The sequence below is a fragment of the Marmota flaviventris genome, chromosome 1 (assembly GCF_047511675.1).
Source record: "Marmota flaviventris isolate mMarFla1 chromosome 1, mMarFla1.hap1, whole genome shotgun sequence".
Lineage (NCBI taxonomy): Eukaryota > Metazoa > Chordata > Mammalia > Rodentia > Sciuridae > Marmota > Marmota flaviventris.
This window is the reverse complement of record NC_092498.1, coordinates 167,920,135-167,938,362: the sequence shown is the minus strand read 5'-3', so window position 1 is coordinate 167,938,362 and position 18,228 is coordinate 167,920,135. Positions and strand designations below refer to the sequence as shown.

Here is an 18,228-nt window from a genome sequence, read left to right as displayed (position 1 = left end):
GAGGTTTTTAACCAGAGTTAAATATGATATCATAAAGATGAACTCCAAGTACGTCTCAAATTTTTTCAATTACTTAGCTTTGTTATTTTTGGTTATGCTTTTGTTTTTTCAAAGTGAATATATCCTTTTTAGTAGTTGTAAAAATAAAGTATTTCTATTATCATAACATCAATCATTCAGAAGTATATAGGCAATGAAGACACCCCCACCACCTCATGGAGACAGTTGTTGTTAACATTTTAATAGCTGAAATTTATTTTCTTCTTCCCCCTTCCCTTTCTCCCTTCTTTTCTTCATCCTTCCTCCCTTTATTTCTAGGTATATATAATTTTGCGCGAAAGTGGTGAAACAGTGCTTTGTTAGTGAGCACAGATTTACCTCATCATTTTTAATAGCCATGGAGCATTTCACTTTATCTGTGGTATGATGATTTATTTAACTATTCTCTGTTATATGCTGAGTTTGTCTCCAGTCTTTCTGCTAGAGATCACACATTTTATAGCCTTTGTATATATTTCTAAACACTTTTGCCAACATTGACTTTAGATAATTTTTTTAAGTCTTTGATTTGGAAGCTCCTACACATGACGTGCAAAGGAGGGACGATCCCCTCATTCTTGTGTGTGTGTGTGTGTGTATATTTTGTAAATGAAGAAAGATTTACAGGTGTATAGTCCGTTTATACTTGTTTGTGTATGAAATGCCTATTCCTTCCTTTTGCCCCTTTTGTCTCGTGAGATATTTGATCAATCAGTTTATATATTAAAGAATATATCTTTCATTGTAAACATGAAAACATGTAAGTTTCTATGTGTATCGGCCATTTGTTTATTCATGTTTTCACATCTACCAATCCTTTCTTCCTAGTTTTTTGTTTTTAAGTTATGCCTAACAAAGGACCTACTACTATTTCCACAAATGGCAGATAAATGTTTGAAGCAGTGGGTCTGGAAGCTGCCCCGTTGCCCTCTGTCATTTACTGAATGGACTGCACAATCCTGCTGAGCTTCCTAGTGGCAGAATAAAAGAGGATATTATTAAGAGTTTTGACTGTCTTGAAATAGGAGTTTGCCATCTCTCTGAAATCTCACCTCCTGACAAATTCCTCAAACTAACCTGAAATCAGAACCAATGTTGGGGTGGCATGGGGGATGAGAATGACTGTGAATGGTATTCACTGCAATCCTGGGGAGAAGTCATTTCTAATTCAGAGCATGGCCTTTTCCCTGAGACTTTCCTCACTCCTTTCTGTCCACAGTTGTGGTGTCAGCTGATATTTGTTTCTGACTGAAGAGGCAACAACAATATCAGCTTTTTTGTCCTATTTGTACAACCTCTGGTGCAGGTAGCTATCAAATTGAAAAATTAACCTGGGCTTCTGTGAACTTAGCTACCTCCATCCCTTTACAAAAGGAGCTTCTTGAATTTAGTGTTCTAGGCCTTTATAAACCAGTGTTCTAGTCTGTGATATGTGATCTAGAGGGGAAAAAAGTATTGACATACTCTTTCTATGAGTGCCATTACAAAGTTTAAAATAAAAAAAAAAGAAAAAAGGGATTCTAAATAATTTAAATGGTGAGGTTTTAGAGAAAATGCTACCTGTAAGCAAACCAGTTGGTGGTTTTAAAGTATTTTAAGTTTTTATTTATTTATTTATTTATCTATCTATCTATCTATCTATCTTAATTTGGTATATATGACAGTAAAATGCATTTTGATTTATTATACACAATTTCAGCACAACTTTTCATTTCTCTGGTTGTACATGATGTAGCATTGCACCCTATGTGCAGTCTTATATGTACATAGGACAATGATGTCCATCTCATTCCACCATCTTTGCTGACAACTGCACTCTCCCCACCCTCCCGCCCCTTTGCCCAATCAAAGTTCCTCCATTTTTCTCATGCCTCCCCCTTCCCCGTTTTGTATCAGCATCTACTTATCAGAGTAAACATTCAGCCTTTGGTTTTGGGGGATTGGCTTACTTCACTTAGCATGATATTCTCCAACTCCATCCATTTATCTGCAAATGCCATGATTTTATTTTCTTTTAATGCTGAGTAATATTCCACTGTGTATATAGACCACAGTTTCTTTATCCATTCTTTTATTAAAGGGCATCTAGGTTGCTTCCACAGTTTAGCTATTATAAATTGAGTTGCTATGAACATTGATATGGCTGCATTACTATAGTATGCAGATTTTAAGTCCTTTGGGAAAACTACAGACCAATAAAGAAAGAAATTGAAGAAGACCTTAGAAAATGGAAAGATCTCCCATGCTCTTGGGTACTCAACATAAATATTGTCAAAATGGCCATACTACCCAAAGCGCTATACAGATTCAATGTGATTTCAATTAAAATCCCAACATCATTCCTTATAGAAATAAAAAAAAAAGCAATCATGATATTCATTTAGAAAAATTAAAGATCCAGAATAGCCAAAGCAATTCTGCTAGCAAGAAAAGTGAAGAGGAATACACAATATCAGACCTTAAACTATACTATGAAGCTATAGTAACAGAAACAGCATGGTGTTGGCACCAAAACAGATAAGTAGACCAATGGTACAGAATAGAAGACACAGAATCAAACCCACATAAATATAGTTATCTCATACTAGACAAAGGTACCAAAAACATACATCAGAGAAAAGATAGCCTCTTCAACAAATGGTGAAGTTTTTTATTGTTAGCATGCAACCCAAATGTTGTTAGCAAATTTTCATAAACACTTTTGCTTTTCCATTTTTGCCTATTCTTCATAGTGTTTTTTTTTAATTCTGACATCCATTTTAAAGTAGTGTCTATAGTATTTTTCAGTGTCTATGTTTTAGATGATAGTAGCAATAATCTTTTTTATATTTTTCTTTGATTTTAGTATTTTAACAATTATATGTATTCCTTTAAAGTTTTTTTAAATTGACCTGTAGCATGTATAGAAGTTATTATTATTTCAGATGGCCAAATTTCAAAAAGAGAACACATATAACTAAAAAATCCAGCACCCAGATCAATAACTAGAATGTCTTGAGCACTTCAGAAGTCTGCCCCTTCCAATCTTCATTTCCCTCAAAGGTATCACTATTAAGATTTCTAACACTGTAAATTAATTTTGCCTTGTTTGAACTTTGTTAGTGGAATCATATGTTATACAGTCTTTTTTTCTGATTATTTTGCACAACATGTTCATTAAATTTATCCATATGTTTGTGTGTACTTGTAGTCAATTTATTCTCATTATTCTGGAGTATCTGGTTGCTCCAAGTATGCCATGTTGATTTTTATTCTTTTGGTCAATAGATAATTTGGACTATTTCTCTTTGGAGAATATTTTTAGTAGTGTGGCTCTGATGTTCTATTAGTTGTGTTTTAATGAACATTTACACACTTCTCTTGTGTGTATACCCAGGAGTAGAAAGGCATATATCAAACACATATATTCAGCCTTTCCAAAGTGGTAGCAGGGAGTGCATACCCACATTTTGCATGAAAGTGAACCTGACTGCTATACATTTTTTATATTTTGTTGAGAAAAATATCAGTATTTAATATTTGAAAAGAATCAAAAACTGTTCATTTACTTTGGCATGGTTTCCATTATTTGCTTTTATCTGAGAACTCACAAGTTACTCTATAGGTAATAGGGTCTGAAGTAAATTGGGTGTAAATGCACAATCCTTCTCTCATTCCAGTTTACAAAGCCCAGCAGAAAACATTTGTTACCCTATATTTTTACAATACTTCATTGTGATATGAGGAGGCTCCACGCTTTAAGAAAAGGAAATTGGGAGGGGAGAACTAATATGATCCAGTGTGATTTTAGTATAACAACTGGAGCCTTTGCAAAGGAAGGAGCCAACAGGTCTGACATGAAGCACTGGGGCCACATGGTTTTGCAGTGGGATTAAGGGAATGGAAGAACTTTGTGCTTTTCATCAGAAAGTCATCCCCACAAACAATCTATATTTAAAGTGAAATATTTCAAACTTTCAAAAAGAAACTGCAAGGGAAAATGAAACTGGCTCCACAATGTGAAGACCTTTTTCTAAATATGAAATCTATGACAATAAATCATGATTTCTTCTTAAACTTATACCATAAGTTGGATGGGGAAAGGTGTGTCAAAAGAATTTGATGCAATGAAATAAAATTCCATGTTCCATCCATCTAATTCAATATTGTTAACCTAATTATCAATCTTATAGAATCTGATCTATCAGTTGGGAATTTAATTATGCTGCTGTAACCAACAGACATTGAAATGCAGTGGCTCCCACAAGATAGTTTATTTCTTCCTAACATCAAAGTCTGAATAGGCCATGTAGGACTGACTTGCTGGTTTGACAGTGATGGGATGCAGGCTCTCTCTTACTGCTCTCCTACCCTTAGCACAAGGCAGTTCTTCCTCTGTCCAGTCTGTGCTTTAGCTACCAGAAGAGAAGAAAGGGATAGGGAGGCCATATTCCCTTCCTAGAAGGGAGTAGTGAATGCTGTGTATATTGCTAGTGTGTTCATGGCGTGCCCAGAACTTAGTCTACATGACCACATCTAGCTACAGGTAGACAGATAAGTGTGGTCCTTAGCTGAGTGCCACAGGCCAGCTAAGCTTCTGTAGCTATAGAAGGGAATAATGGAGATGGGAGAACATTTGTACCTATGTGGTTTCTAAAACTTTATGACTGTTTTTATCACATTTTTATTTGTGTATGCTGATCTCTCCTTCATCTCTCTCTCACTCCTTATCTTTATTTGTTTTCTTCCTTGCATAGAACTCATCTCTGAACCCTCCACTCACTCACTCTTCCTAACCAGGAGACAAGGACAACCAGCATTGAGGTCTTTATCTGGGAAAACAGAAACCTTTCCTTCCTTTCTTCCTTTCTTTCTTTCCTTCCCTTCTCCCTCCCTCTTTTTTTTCCCCTCAGTCTAGATATAATTTGCCTAAGGTAATGGAAACCATTTCTAGAATCCCAAAAAGAGTCTATTTTCCCTTGATAAAGTCAAGCTAAAAAAAAAAAAATTCCACCCTAATTCCTAGCAACCTATATTTAACCAGAGTACTTGTCAGTATGTGTTAGAGAAATAATAGTTATCAGTCTCTGGTGAATTATAAAGGAAAATAATTCGTTAACCTTGAGATAGCAGGGGTGCTGGACAGCTGAATAGCAGAGCCCCTCTACTCTTCAATAGGACTGGGAGCTTGGAATGCATTGTCTTCAGAGACAAGGCCAACCCAGCATTCATTGTGTGTCCCTGGAACAGGACACCCACATTCCTTTGTAAGCTTTTCTCAGCTCATCTGCAACCCTTCAACACTTCTGAGCCTCTTGTGGTTGTCTTAAAGGGTGCAATTTTTTGGCAGTCAGATTTCGAACATCATTTTAGGAGAGAAATTGAACTTATTTAGCTCTGGAATTAGACAACCTGAGTTTGACTTCAATCTCACCATTACTCACTGTTGGGGCTTTCGGCAAGTTTCTTAATGTTCTTCTGAGCTTGAATCTCCCCCACTCCTTTCCTTTTCCCTCCCTCCCTTCCTCCTTTCCTTCCTTTTGTGCCACAGATCCAACCAGGGGCTTTGTGCATGCTAGGCATGCATTCTACCACTGAGCTACATCCCCAACCTCTCCCTGCATTTTTTTAGCATGAAGAGATTTTGTAGTGACCTTGAATTACTTTACTTTACTCATTCATGCAACATGTGGTGGTTGCAGGTAAACAGAGGAGGGATAAGTGTGGGTCTCATCTAGGATGAATATGGAGGCCAGAAAATACACATTTCATTTGCACAGATGTGGTCAGTCTGGGTTGACTATATGCCTGGGAGGATGTTTCCAACAAGAATGCAATACAATAAAGCAATTAGGAGTTTGGATTCTGAAGTTAGATCTAGGACGGACCCCCAACTCCATGTGGCTGCCTCCGAGTTTTAGCTCCCTTGTGGTGTATTGCCAAATTCTTTGTAGAATCAAATCCCAGCTCCATCCCTTTCTAATTATGTGGCTTTAAGCAAATTATTTAATCTATCTCTATTTAAGTCTCTTTCTTTAAATGGAACCATAACAGAACCTGCCATATATTTTTAAAAAATTTAAATGATGTAACACATGGAAAGCATTTAGTATATAGCACCTGGATCATAGCAAATGCCCAGCAAAAGGTAGCTGCTGTCATATTTTGGTCATTGCCAGGTTTTGTTTTAATTGTTTATTAGTTGAAGGTTTTTTCCCCCTGATTGGAGCATCTGATTTATTTTAAAAATGCAACACATTTATTTATTTGTTCTAATTTGTTATACATGACAGAAGAATGCATTTTGATTCATAGTACACAAATGTAGCACAATTTTTTATTTCTCTGGTTGTACACAAAGTAGAGTGACACCATTCATGTCTTCATACATGTACCTAGGGTAATGATGTCCATTTCATTCCACCATCTTTCCTATCCTCTGCTCCCTCCATTCCCCTCCTTCCCCTTTGCCCTATCTAAAGTTCCTCCATTCCTCCCATGCCCCACCTCCCCCATTGTGGATCAGCATCCATTTATCAGAGAAAACATTCAGCCTTTGGTTTTGGGGATTGACTTTACTTCACTTGGCATGATATTCTCCAACTACATCCATTTATCTGCAATGCCATGGTTTTATTATCTTTTAATGCTGAGTAATATTCCAATATTCCATTGTGTATATATACCACAGTTTCTTTATCCATTGATGAATGGATTGAAGGACACCTAGGTTGATTCCATAGTTGAGCTATCGTGAATTGAGCTGCTGCTGTAAACATTGACATGGCTACACCACTGTAGTATGCTGATTTTAAATCCTTCAGGTATAATCTGAGGAGTAGGATAGCTAGGTCAAATGATGGTTCCATTTAAAGTTTTCTAAGGAATCTCCATACTGCTTTACAGATTGGTTGCACCAATTTGCAGTCCCACTAGCAATATAAGAGTGTGCCTTTTTCCCCACGTCCTTGCCAACACTCATTGTTGCTTGTATTCTTTTTATTTTATTTTTTTATTTGTTTTAATTAGTTAGTTATACATGACAGTAGAATGCATTTATGCATTTATGCACTTGGATATATCATACATAGATGGGATATAATTTCTCATTTTCTCATTTTTCTGAATTTACATGTTTCAGAATCATATTGGTCATGTAGTCACATATATACATACAGTAATAATGTCTGTTTCATTCTACTATCTTTCCTGTCTCCACAACCCCTCCCCTTCCCTCCTATCACTTCCCTCTACCTAATCTAAAGTAACACTATTCTTCCCTAGTGCCCCCCACCTTATTGTGAATTAGCATCTGCATATTAGAGAAAACATTCAGCCTTTGGTTTTGTGGGATTGACTTATTTCGCTTAGCATGATATTCTCTAACTCCAACCATTTACTGGCAAATGCCATAATTTTCCTCCTCTTTAAAGATGAGTAATATGAGTATATATACAACATTTTCTTCATCCATTCATCTATTGAGGGACACCTAGGTTGGTTGCATAGTCTAGCTATTGTGAGTTGAGCTGCTATAAACATTGATGTGGATGCATCACTGTAGTATGCTGATTTCAAGTCCTTTGGTTATAAACCAAGGAGTTGGATAGCTGGGCCAAATGGTGGTTCCATTCCCAACTTTCTGAGGAATCTCCATACTGCTTTCCATAGTGGTTGCACCAATTTGCAGTCCCACCAGCAATGTATGAGTGTATCTTTTTCACCACATCCTCACCAACATTTATTGTTGCCTGTATTCTTGATGACTGCCATTCTGATGGGAATGAGATGAAATCTTAAGAATAGTTTTGATTTGCATTTCTCTAATTGCCAGAGATATTGAACACTAATATATATATATATATTGATCAATTGTATTTCTTCTTCTGTGAAGTGTCTGTTCAGTTCCTTAGCTCACTTATTGATTGGGTTTTTTTTTTTTTTTTTTGGTATTAAGTTTTTTGAGTTCTTTATATATCCTAGAGATTAATGCTTTATTGGAGGTGCATGTGATGAAGATTTTCTCCCAATCTGTAGGCTCTCTCCTCACATTATCAATTGTTTCCTTTGTTGAGAAGAAGCTTTTAAATTTGAATCCATCCCATTTATTGATTCTTGATTTTAATTCTTGTGCTTTAGGAGTCTTGTTAAGGAAGTCAGATCCTAGGCTGACATGGTGCAGATTTGGGCCTATTTTTTCTTCTATTAGGCACAGGGTCTCTGTTCTAATGCTTAAATCTTTGATCCACTTTGAGTTGATGTTTGTCATACTAGACAAAGGTGCTTGTAGTCTTAATAAGTGCCATTCTGACTGGAGTGAAATGAAATCTTAGAGTAGTTTTGATTTGCATTTCTCTAATTGCTAGACATGTAAAAAAAAATCAACAAATTTTTAAATGGGACAAAAATCATTTGCAAAAAACATTAAGAAATGATTATATTTAACCATAGTCAGCTCATAATAGAGCAAATAATTCATGCTATATCAATTATTCTATATTCTATAGCATGTTTACTGAACTGGCAACTGAGAAAGATTTGGTTGAAGGAAGGTAGAGGAACTTTATCTGGTAAGAATCAGAACCAAGGGGCTCCATAATTATCTAGCATACTCTCGATATTGTATCTATGGTTAGAAATGTACATGATAGGAACTCCAGGTATATTCTGGAGTCTTCATTTAAGGTCACAGTCAATTGTGGCCATGATGTAACACTTGATCTGAGTTACTTTTTGTACTAAGCAGTCATCTTCATAGATTCATCTGTGCTTGCATGGTAATGGTTCAAACCATGGATCCTTTGCAATCCTTAAAGTCACTCAATACTTCTACCCCAATTTTTCAGTTTCAGCCATTACACAATCAGTTATACAAGGGATAAACTTAGCATACAGACAGTCCATCATTGATTGCACTAGGTCCAGTTTGGCTTTAATGGAAAAATTGATCATGTTGATATCAACCAGGATATGATAAGGTAGGCCCAGTTGTGTATTGTAATGGAAGAATAAGCAGGAAGAGGGAACTTCTCTTTCCTTCGATGCACTAGGATGGTTCTTTTGTTTCTTTAAGGTTTTGACTTATCCTTTTCTTTCAGCCTCTCTTCTCTAAGACCTAAGCATTCGTTTCATGGTCACATACTTCCTTGCTTTCTTTTGCATTCCCATGTTTCACCACACACCTGTTTTTTTGGATACCTACTTGAAGTTTTAACAATTTTAAGAATGATTGGCCTACAATAAGCTGCACTAATTTAATATATACATTTTGAAATGTTCTGACATATGGACATATATGTTAGACAATCAAGATAATGAACATACCCATTATTCCCTCAAATTTCCCAGTTCCTTTGAAATCTATCCTACCTTTCCATGACTTCTCCATTCTTATTCCTAGCAAGTACTGATCTGTACGCTTTATGTCCCTGTGCTATATATGAGTTCACAATTTCTAGAATTTTATATAAATGAACTCATGTACTCTTTTATGACTTGCTTGTTACCACTCAATATATTACATGAATCACCAGGTTTTGATTTTTATTGCTTACAAGTATGTATGTCATCAATATTGGTATACTATCCATTGAATTTTTAGACATTAAAATTGTTTCTAGTTTGGAGCTTCTATAACTAAAATATTACGTTCGTTCATGTACAAGGTTTTCTATGCACACATTTTTCCTTTTCTCTTGGGTAAATACCTAATAGCGGAATGACTGTGTGATATGGTATGTCTTTTGATAAATTGTTTTTTGTTTTCCAAAGTGTTTGCATTATTTTGCCTTCTCAACCTCAGTATATAAGAATTCTAGTTTCTCCAAATCCTAGCCAATACTTTGTATGGTCAATCTTTTAAATTCAACCATTTGGATAAATGTGCAGTAGTATATTATTGTGATTTCAGTTGTCTTTCCCTAATGACAATAAGCACATCTCCTCATGTGCTTATTTGCCACCTGTATATATTCTTTAGTAAATGTTTTAGGTATTTTGTCTATTTTATATTAGGTTGTTTTGTTTTATTTTTGAGTTTAAAGAATACTTTATTCTGTATTTAACTTCTTTATTACATATATGATTTGTAAGTATTTTCTTCTGGTGTGGGGATTGCATCTTTTATTTTAAAGCTTTTTTAATGGGAGTATAAATATTTAGGATTCTTATGGTTAAATGACTCATTTTTCATTATGGAATGACCCTCTTCATCCCTGCTAATACCATTTTCTGAAAACAACTTTAATTTTCTTCTGATTAGTATAAGCCTATCTTCTAACTTTTTAATTTTTATCTTTATAAAAAGATAAAAATAAGTCTTCATACTTACAGTGTCTTATTTGTAGGCAGCATATATTTGAGTCTTCCTTTTTTTAGCCAATATGAAAATTTCTGCCCTTTAATTGAGGTAATTAGGCCAAGTACAGTTATTTTTATTCTTTGTTATGGTCAGGCTTGAATGTATCAGCTTGCTTTATTTTTTTAACTACCCCATATTTTCAATAATCCTTTTTTTTCTGTTGACTTCTTGTGTCTTAATTGAAAAACTTGAATGGAATTACTTTTGTTTTCTTTTTCATCTCTTTCACTATAGCTCTGTTTTATTATTTTAGTGGTTGCTTTAAGGTAGATGGCATATATTCTTAATCCTTAACCTTCCTTCAAATGATATTATACTGTTCCATGTATAATTCAAGAACCTTACAATATTGTATTTCTGTTTTTCTCTCCTGACTTTTGTGCTTTTGCTATATACATTTTATTCCTATTTGTATTAAATAAGAGCCACAAAATGTTTTTATGTTTACTGTAAGTAGTTAGTTATCTTTTAAAGAAAAATAAACAATAAGAAAAAACCTATTTACCTATGCAGTTAACATTTTTGCTGTTCATTATTCCTTTTTGTACATAAAAAATACCATCTGCTATCATACTTCTAATGCTAAAGACATTAGCATGTTTTATAGTTTAGGTCTATTGGTAATGAATTTCATAAAATTTATTGGTGTGAGGATTCTTTATTCTCATTTTGAAGATACTTTTTCTAGATAAAGAATTCTAGGTCTACTATTTTTTTTCTATTTCTTTCTTTCCTTCCTCCCCCTGCCCTTGGTACTTTAAAATGTTGCTCCACTGTCTTCTAACTTACATTGTTTCTGATGAGAAATCTGCTGTCATCCTTACTTTCTTTCTTTGTAATAATGGATCAGTTTTCACCTGACTGTTGTTAAGATTTTTCTGTCATTGATTTTACATAATTTGATTATGATGGGCCTTGCTTTAGTGTTTTCATGTCTCTTGTTCTTGATATTTATTATATGTCTTGGATGTCTGGGTTTATAGTTTTTGTTACTGTAACTTTAAGCTATCCTAATTAATCGCAGGTGTCATTTAATAGATTATTTAAATTATTCATTTCTTTTTGTAGTTTGTTTCTTTTAAGAAATTGGTCTCTTGTTAGTGTTTTCAGCTATATGGACAGATAATTATAGGTAGTATTTCCTTATTCATATTTTAGACTTTATAATAATGATAGTATTCTTTTTTCCCCCTGATATAATTTCTGTGTTCTTTCTTCTATTTTTGGTCAGTATAACTGAAGGTTTATCAATTTGAGTGATCTTATCAAGTAATAAACTTTTCATTTTGTTAATTGTAATTTGAATCCTTTGTAGTTTAGACTCTTGGTTTTGATAAAATCCTTTAGAGAATATTGAATATTTTTATCTTAGCAGGCCAGAAAGACAAAATTTCTCTAGGACTTTTAATTGTGTAGGTTGCTGCTGGAACCTCGGGAGTCCTCAGGAAGTTGCTTTGTAATTTTTTCTGGGATGCTCTGTAAACAGTAAGAGGGATTACTGAGGCTATAGTGGGCTATTCTCTGTTGGCCAGCAGTGAAGTCCCAGAGTCTCATATAAAGAATTGATGTCACTTGCCATTATTCAGCTTTCCCTATATTCTTTAGAATTTCCCTTTGAAGTTTGTTTTCTCATACTTCTTTTGGCTTAAGCAGTTTTTCCAGCAGTCATATTGGTAGGACAACTGTGACTCTAGCTAAGCGTTTAAGGTGGCTGATAACTTTCTAGCTAGCTTCAGTTGGTTTGGCCACAGAGATGGTTGTCCTGAAATTGGGCAATGCTATATGGCTTTTCAGTGTTGTTTCTGAGTGGAACAGGTTTGTAAAACCCTATCACTGCCTTTATCCACATGTACAGTGGCATTTCTGAGTAATTAGATGTATCATTTGTTGAAGTAAGGTAAGGGTTGATTATGACTATATAACCACTTACTCTGTCTCATATTTTCTCTCTCTCTCTCTCTCTCTCTCTCTCTCTCTCTCTCTCTCTCTCTCTGAGGGAATGAATAAATATACTGGAATAAGGCCAGGAATCATATACAAAAAATAACATAGAAAAAATGTTCCTTACTCAAGAAGGAATTGTTGCAGAGGAATCCAGAACAATTAGATGGTGTTACTTCCTTTTGTTAAGGTAGAAATCTGGGGTCATAACTAATGTAAAGAAGGGCATTGTCAGTTACAAGTAAAGTGATGCTGTTGTTAAAATGAAACAGACTGTGCTTTGCTCTGTGACCTCTCACTCCTGCCAGCTCTCCAGTGATAGCCATTGGCCCCAATGAGAGTTGGGCAGAGAGTTGGAACCCTTCCCAGACCAGAATAAGTCTCACTAGCCCTTGTGTTTGAAAACTATTTTAAATCTTTTTGGAGCTATTCATGTAGTCATAGATAATGTGGGAAATAAATACCTTGCTAAATAAATATGTTTAATAAAGACTTTCTATAGAGTGAGCAAAGGAGAACAAAAAGTGAAGTATAGAAATTGTAGCCTCATTTCCTTGCCATGGTTTAAGATACTGTTTGGATCCCAGTTTCAGCCTTTTATAAAATGGGCAGGGCAACATATCTGATAAAGTAAACCATGAAATAAAATTATTAAGCAGTGATGACTGTCAGACTTTCTTTTGTGTGTGCTACATGGACTATCTCATTTAATCTCCCAGCATCCTAGACTATACACAATTAGTATTCCTTTTAGCTGTGTGAGGCATTGGAGCTTATACAAGATACCTGTTTTGCCAAAGACAAGTAGTTATGCTTAAAACTAGTGTATTCTGACTCTAGATTCTGGTAGACTCTTGAACATTATGGCTATCCAGTCACAAAGGTCAATTGGAGCCCTCATTCTCATTGGTGGTGCTTCCTGGATCACTGTGTCCACATTCATTTCAAGGCCTGTGTTGGTTAGTGCCTTGCATTCAGGCAATCCTAGATTGATTCTTGTTGCCTATCATGTCATGGAAGAGCAAAATGAAGGCACATGTGAGAGTTCCTGGGGGCACCTCTGACTTCTTATTGGCCAGTATTGCTTTGGTTAAAGCAATTTGTGGTGCTGTTGACAATCACCTGAATGCTCATTAGATGCTGAGGACTATGTGAAGCTTTGATTCTTATAGCAGTTTCTCCCTTCCTTCCTCTCTCCCTTCCTTCTTTCCTTCCTTCCTTTCTATTTGTTTTGTTTTTATTATTTTTTACTTCAATTACTCCAGAAAGGAAACTGCTCATATCTCAACTCTGTAAAACAGGAGTGGAGATAAGAATAGGAATGTTATACTTAGAAATAATCAAAACAAAACTGCCAAACACAATAAAGATACTAACACTAGCAAATAGTTTCTCTTGTACAGAACTTTGTGATATTGCCACAGGTGAAACATTAGTTTTCCAGAGAAGAGTAAAATATCTTTTAAGATACAACTGAAATTATCACAGGACTCAAAGAATGATGATACATGGATAATGGTCTAGATATAAAAATTTTCAGGTTAACTGTGCCAGTCAGAAAAACCAACACAATATGACCTCAAATAAGAATTATTAGCAGAAACCAAGGATATAGCTCAATGGCAGGGCATTTGCCTAGAACGTGTAGGACTCTCAGTTTAAACTCCAGCACTGCCACAAAAAAAAGAGAAAGAATTATTACTGATTTTAGGTGGATTTTCACATTCTAGAGAAAAGTTGTAGGGTTGTAGCCCAGAGGAAGAGCATTCGCCCAGCATGCGAGAGGCCCTGGGTTTGATCCTCAGCACCACATAAAAATAAAATATTGTGTCTGTCTATAACTAAAAAATAAATATATATTTAAAAAATAGAGAAAAGTGATGTTAAATAGAGCTACACAGACAAAAAGATATATAAATACCAGCACACATAAAAACACCTTGTGACAATTCCAGAAAATATGTGTATTATATCCTGCTCTGGGGGGTTCAGAACATAATTATTTAGATAAATAAATTTGTTAAATTTCATATTGTATTTCCCAGTCACTCTGACCATGGAACTTTTCTTTGTTAAATGATTAAAAATCCTAGGATACCAGGGCCACACTTTGGGGAATGTCACTCCAAGACCCATCTGTATAAAACAGTGTAAGAGTGTTTTAGGGATAGCGTACATCTTCTCTGCCTCAGCATAGTCCTGAAATTGTGATGCTGAAGATGACGCAGCCCTGCACACAGCTTGAAATGGGAAAGAACTCCAAGCTCTCGCCCCTTGGTACTCCCTGGTAGAAATTCTTTGTGAACCATAAATCTAGTTTTTAAAAAGTGAAAGTTACTAAAATAGGTCATGATAAAAAAAAGATTACTCAGCCCAAACCCCAGGCTAATGATGAGTAATCATAAAATAGTGATGATTAAAAGGGAAAAAAAGAACTATTGGGCTTATCTAGAACAGAGAATAAAAATGAAAGAACACGTGTGCTGTAATTCCATATAATTCTCCATTTCATGAGGAAAATGTAAACATTTATCTCAGTAGCTAACCACAATTAGGAAAGAACAGCTTTGCTGTACCCATTTCATGTTAGTGTACAATTAGAAGCCAAGAGGGTAAGCCAATACTTCTTAAATTTTAGTGTACATCTGAGTGACACATAGGTTTTCTAAAAAATTCAGGGCCCCCAAATGCACTGAGATCTTAATTTGCAGGTGTGGGTTGAAGCTCAGGAATCTGTGCTTTTACAATTTTGAGAAACACTGATTTAAACTATGTGATCATACTAGAAGTGATAAAGTGTGTAGGAGCCCTCAGAACCCTCAACATAAATAACCATTCTACCTGGGCTGATTTTTGGCAAAATGTCAAAAAATCCATTGCCTTTTATATTAGTTGGAGTCAACTAACTGCTTTAACACATAGACCCTAAAAGTATAAATACAGAAACATACTGGACTTTGTTTCTTGATCATACCAAGTTTATTTGTCACTCACATAAAAGCCCAAAGAAAGTCCAAGCTAACAGTAGTCCCTGCTCCTACATGATTATTCTGGGTCCAGGATGATGGAGAGTTGTCCATCTTCAACTTGTGCCTGGAAAACTATGAATAGGCTGAATTTGGGCTCTCCCATTCATATTATTGACACTCTAACTCCCAGTACTTTAGAATGTGAGTGTGTTTGGAGACAAGGCCTTAAGGAGGCAAGTAAGTTAACATGAGTCCTCTAGGATGGGCCAATGTGACGGGGTCTTAGTAAGAAGAAGAAATTGGGGCATATGGAGACATCAGGGGTACATGTGAACAAAGATCATAGTCAGAAGGTGGCCATTCACAAGCCAAAGAGAGGCTCCAGGAGAAATTGAATCTACTGCCACCTTGATCTCACAGTCTTCCAGACTGTGAGAAAATACATTTCTGTTATTTGAACCATCCAGGCTGTGATATTGGGTTATGGCAGCCTGAGCAGATTGATACAAATGGGGATTTAAGGACTGTCATGGAAGTAGTACACATTATTTTCATTCGTACTTCATTAAATAGAAATCAGTCACGTTTCACTAACCGCAATGTAGACTATAAAGTGCAACCTAGCTACACACCATTAAGAAGATAAAATGAGTTTAGTGAATGGTACAATATAGTGTCTGCCATACCCTTTTACCCTTGTTTTGTATTTGACTACCCATTTACGGGTCTAGAGGAAGCCAGTTGATTTCAGTAGGCCAGTCACTATATCTTCTCCAGCTTTTTGGTGCTCTTCTAAAGTGGGGGTGGGAGAGAGGCCCCATCAAAGGCAGAAGAAAGATGGATCTGCAGAATGAGAGTCAGTTCCTGGTCCCATATGCCCTAAACCAATAAGTTGGAAGTTGGAAGGAAAAAAAATATGGAAAGAAGAAAGACTGACAGGTAGGAATGGGAAGGCCAAGAGGAAGAACCATCATTGTTGTCCATAACCAATGGGAAAAGATTATTTCAAAAGCAGGTCTGTTAGCTACAACCCTGTGAGGTATAGAGGGTTTATTTTTAATTTTTAATTTAAGGCTAACATCCATTAAAAAAAAGTAGACAAAAGAAACGTATATCTGGAGGAATTTCTTCACAATCAATTGACCCATAAAACCAAAGTCTGGATCATGAAATAGAAGATGAGCCCTGCAGCAGCTCGGTCTTACATCTTCAGTCTCTACACCCCCTTGGGTAATCTCTGTCCAGACTTTTAACCCTGTAGATTACATTTGCTTGTTGAAATTTGTGCAAATGGGATCCTACAGTGTGTACTAATTGGTGTCTGGTTTCTTTGACTCAATAGTATGTTATGAAATTTATCCATGTTGTGCTTATCCATATTTAGTCTTATTGTATTTCATTGTATAATTATATCATAATTCATGTATCCTTTCTCCTCTCGATGGTCATTTAGGTTGTTAGTAGTTTGAGGCTAACACAAACAATAATGGTACTTGATATGCCAAAAGAAATGTGTATTTTTGGCTTTAGTAGATATTGCAACACAGTTTTCAAAAGTAGTTGCACCAAGAGTTTGTTTTTATTCCATTGCTTCTTCCCTTTGTGCCCCACTTCCAAAATATTCTTCCTGCTACATTCCTCCAGCTATAGTGCAGATCTTTGATAGATGAAGGTGCCCCAACTCCTCTATAGGGGACTTTCTTTAGACTTGCCATATGACCCCCACCACCCCACCAAAATTTGCCTGTTATTTGTCTCATTTACTTAGATCTCTTTTAACTTTAGATAAAATCAATTCCAAAGTAATTTTGAAGGATTCTACCAGTCAGTACATTGCAGTTGATAGAAAATAAAACATAAAGTAATTTAAGGAATTAGTCCTCATAACTCAGAGGAACTTGGAAGATACAGTGCTCAATCACCAGGATCCTGTCCCTCCTATTATCCCCCAGCTTACTTCCTTCTTCATAGCAGTTTCTGCTATGTTTTCTCTCTGCATTTGTGGAACAGCTCCAAATTCCCTTTGCTTCTAACTGACCCCACTTGGGTTACAGATAACCTCTGAACCAATCATTTGTTGTGGGGCTGAGGAGAAGGGAGGTCATGCACTGTGAATGACTCAGGCTTGGCAAATGCCCACCCTGAGGCAGGGAGGAGTGGGACTCGAGATGTTTACTGGGACAGCAGTTGTCAAAGTGTGAAGGCTACTAGTCCAATAAAGACAGGAGGTGTCTACTACGAAGGCAGACAATATACTCCCTATGGGAGAAAGTTGGGATTTTCAAAAAACATTGCATGTGGTCCAGCTTGAAAGATGGGAATTTAAGGCCCAGGGGCAGGTGAACCCTCCGAGGTCACTTCAAATCACTCAGATGGGTGACTGCCCATGACCGGCTTTCTCATGAAACCAGCTCAATTACAATGGACATAAAATGTCTCATTAAAATGGACCTAGTTTGGGTCCAGTAACTCAGCACAAAGAGACCAAATGACTCCTTCACATCTTTTAAAATGGAAATGAAAGACCCAGCACAGTGTCTAACCTCATCGGTTTAGCCAAGATGATACTGGTAAAGCCATGTCTGATTGGTCAATGAAAGAAAGGAAGAAGGGATTTGCCATGGTGATCCTGGGCAGCATAATGCATATTAAAAATTCCTGCAAATAAAAAACAGTATAGCTGCTGATAAACAAGTAATAGAGGTGGAAAAAAATTAAGCTTGCTCTCTAAGAGGGGCACTGAACCCCTGTTTTCATTGCCATCCACAGCAAGACAGGATAATTTAAATAAGTGGTCTAACAGGTCTTGGCTGTAAAGAACTGACTCAAAGATTATATTGTAACAGCATAAATTTCAGGAACAGGCCTCAAGTGTTGATTGATCTTAAATTCTTTGTGAAATATGTGAGGATCTTAAAAGGAAATTATTTTGGATGACTA

General features: G+C 35.9%; 1 protein-coding gene and 1 pseudogene across 1 annotated transcript in view; one reads left to right on the top strand and one right to left on the bottom strand.

Annotated features, from left to right (window-relative positions):
- Erc2 (ELKS/RAB6-interacting/CAST family member 2) overlaps positions 1 to 18,228 on the top strand; it is a 678,261-nt gene that overhangs the window by 556,109 nt on the left and 103,924 nt on the right. The gene's annotated exons all lie outside the window — the stretch shown is intronic.
- LOC114106763 (rRNA-processing protein FCF1 homolog pseudogene) lies at positions 8,596 to 9,186 on the bottom strand (annotated as a pseudogene).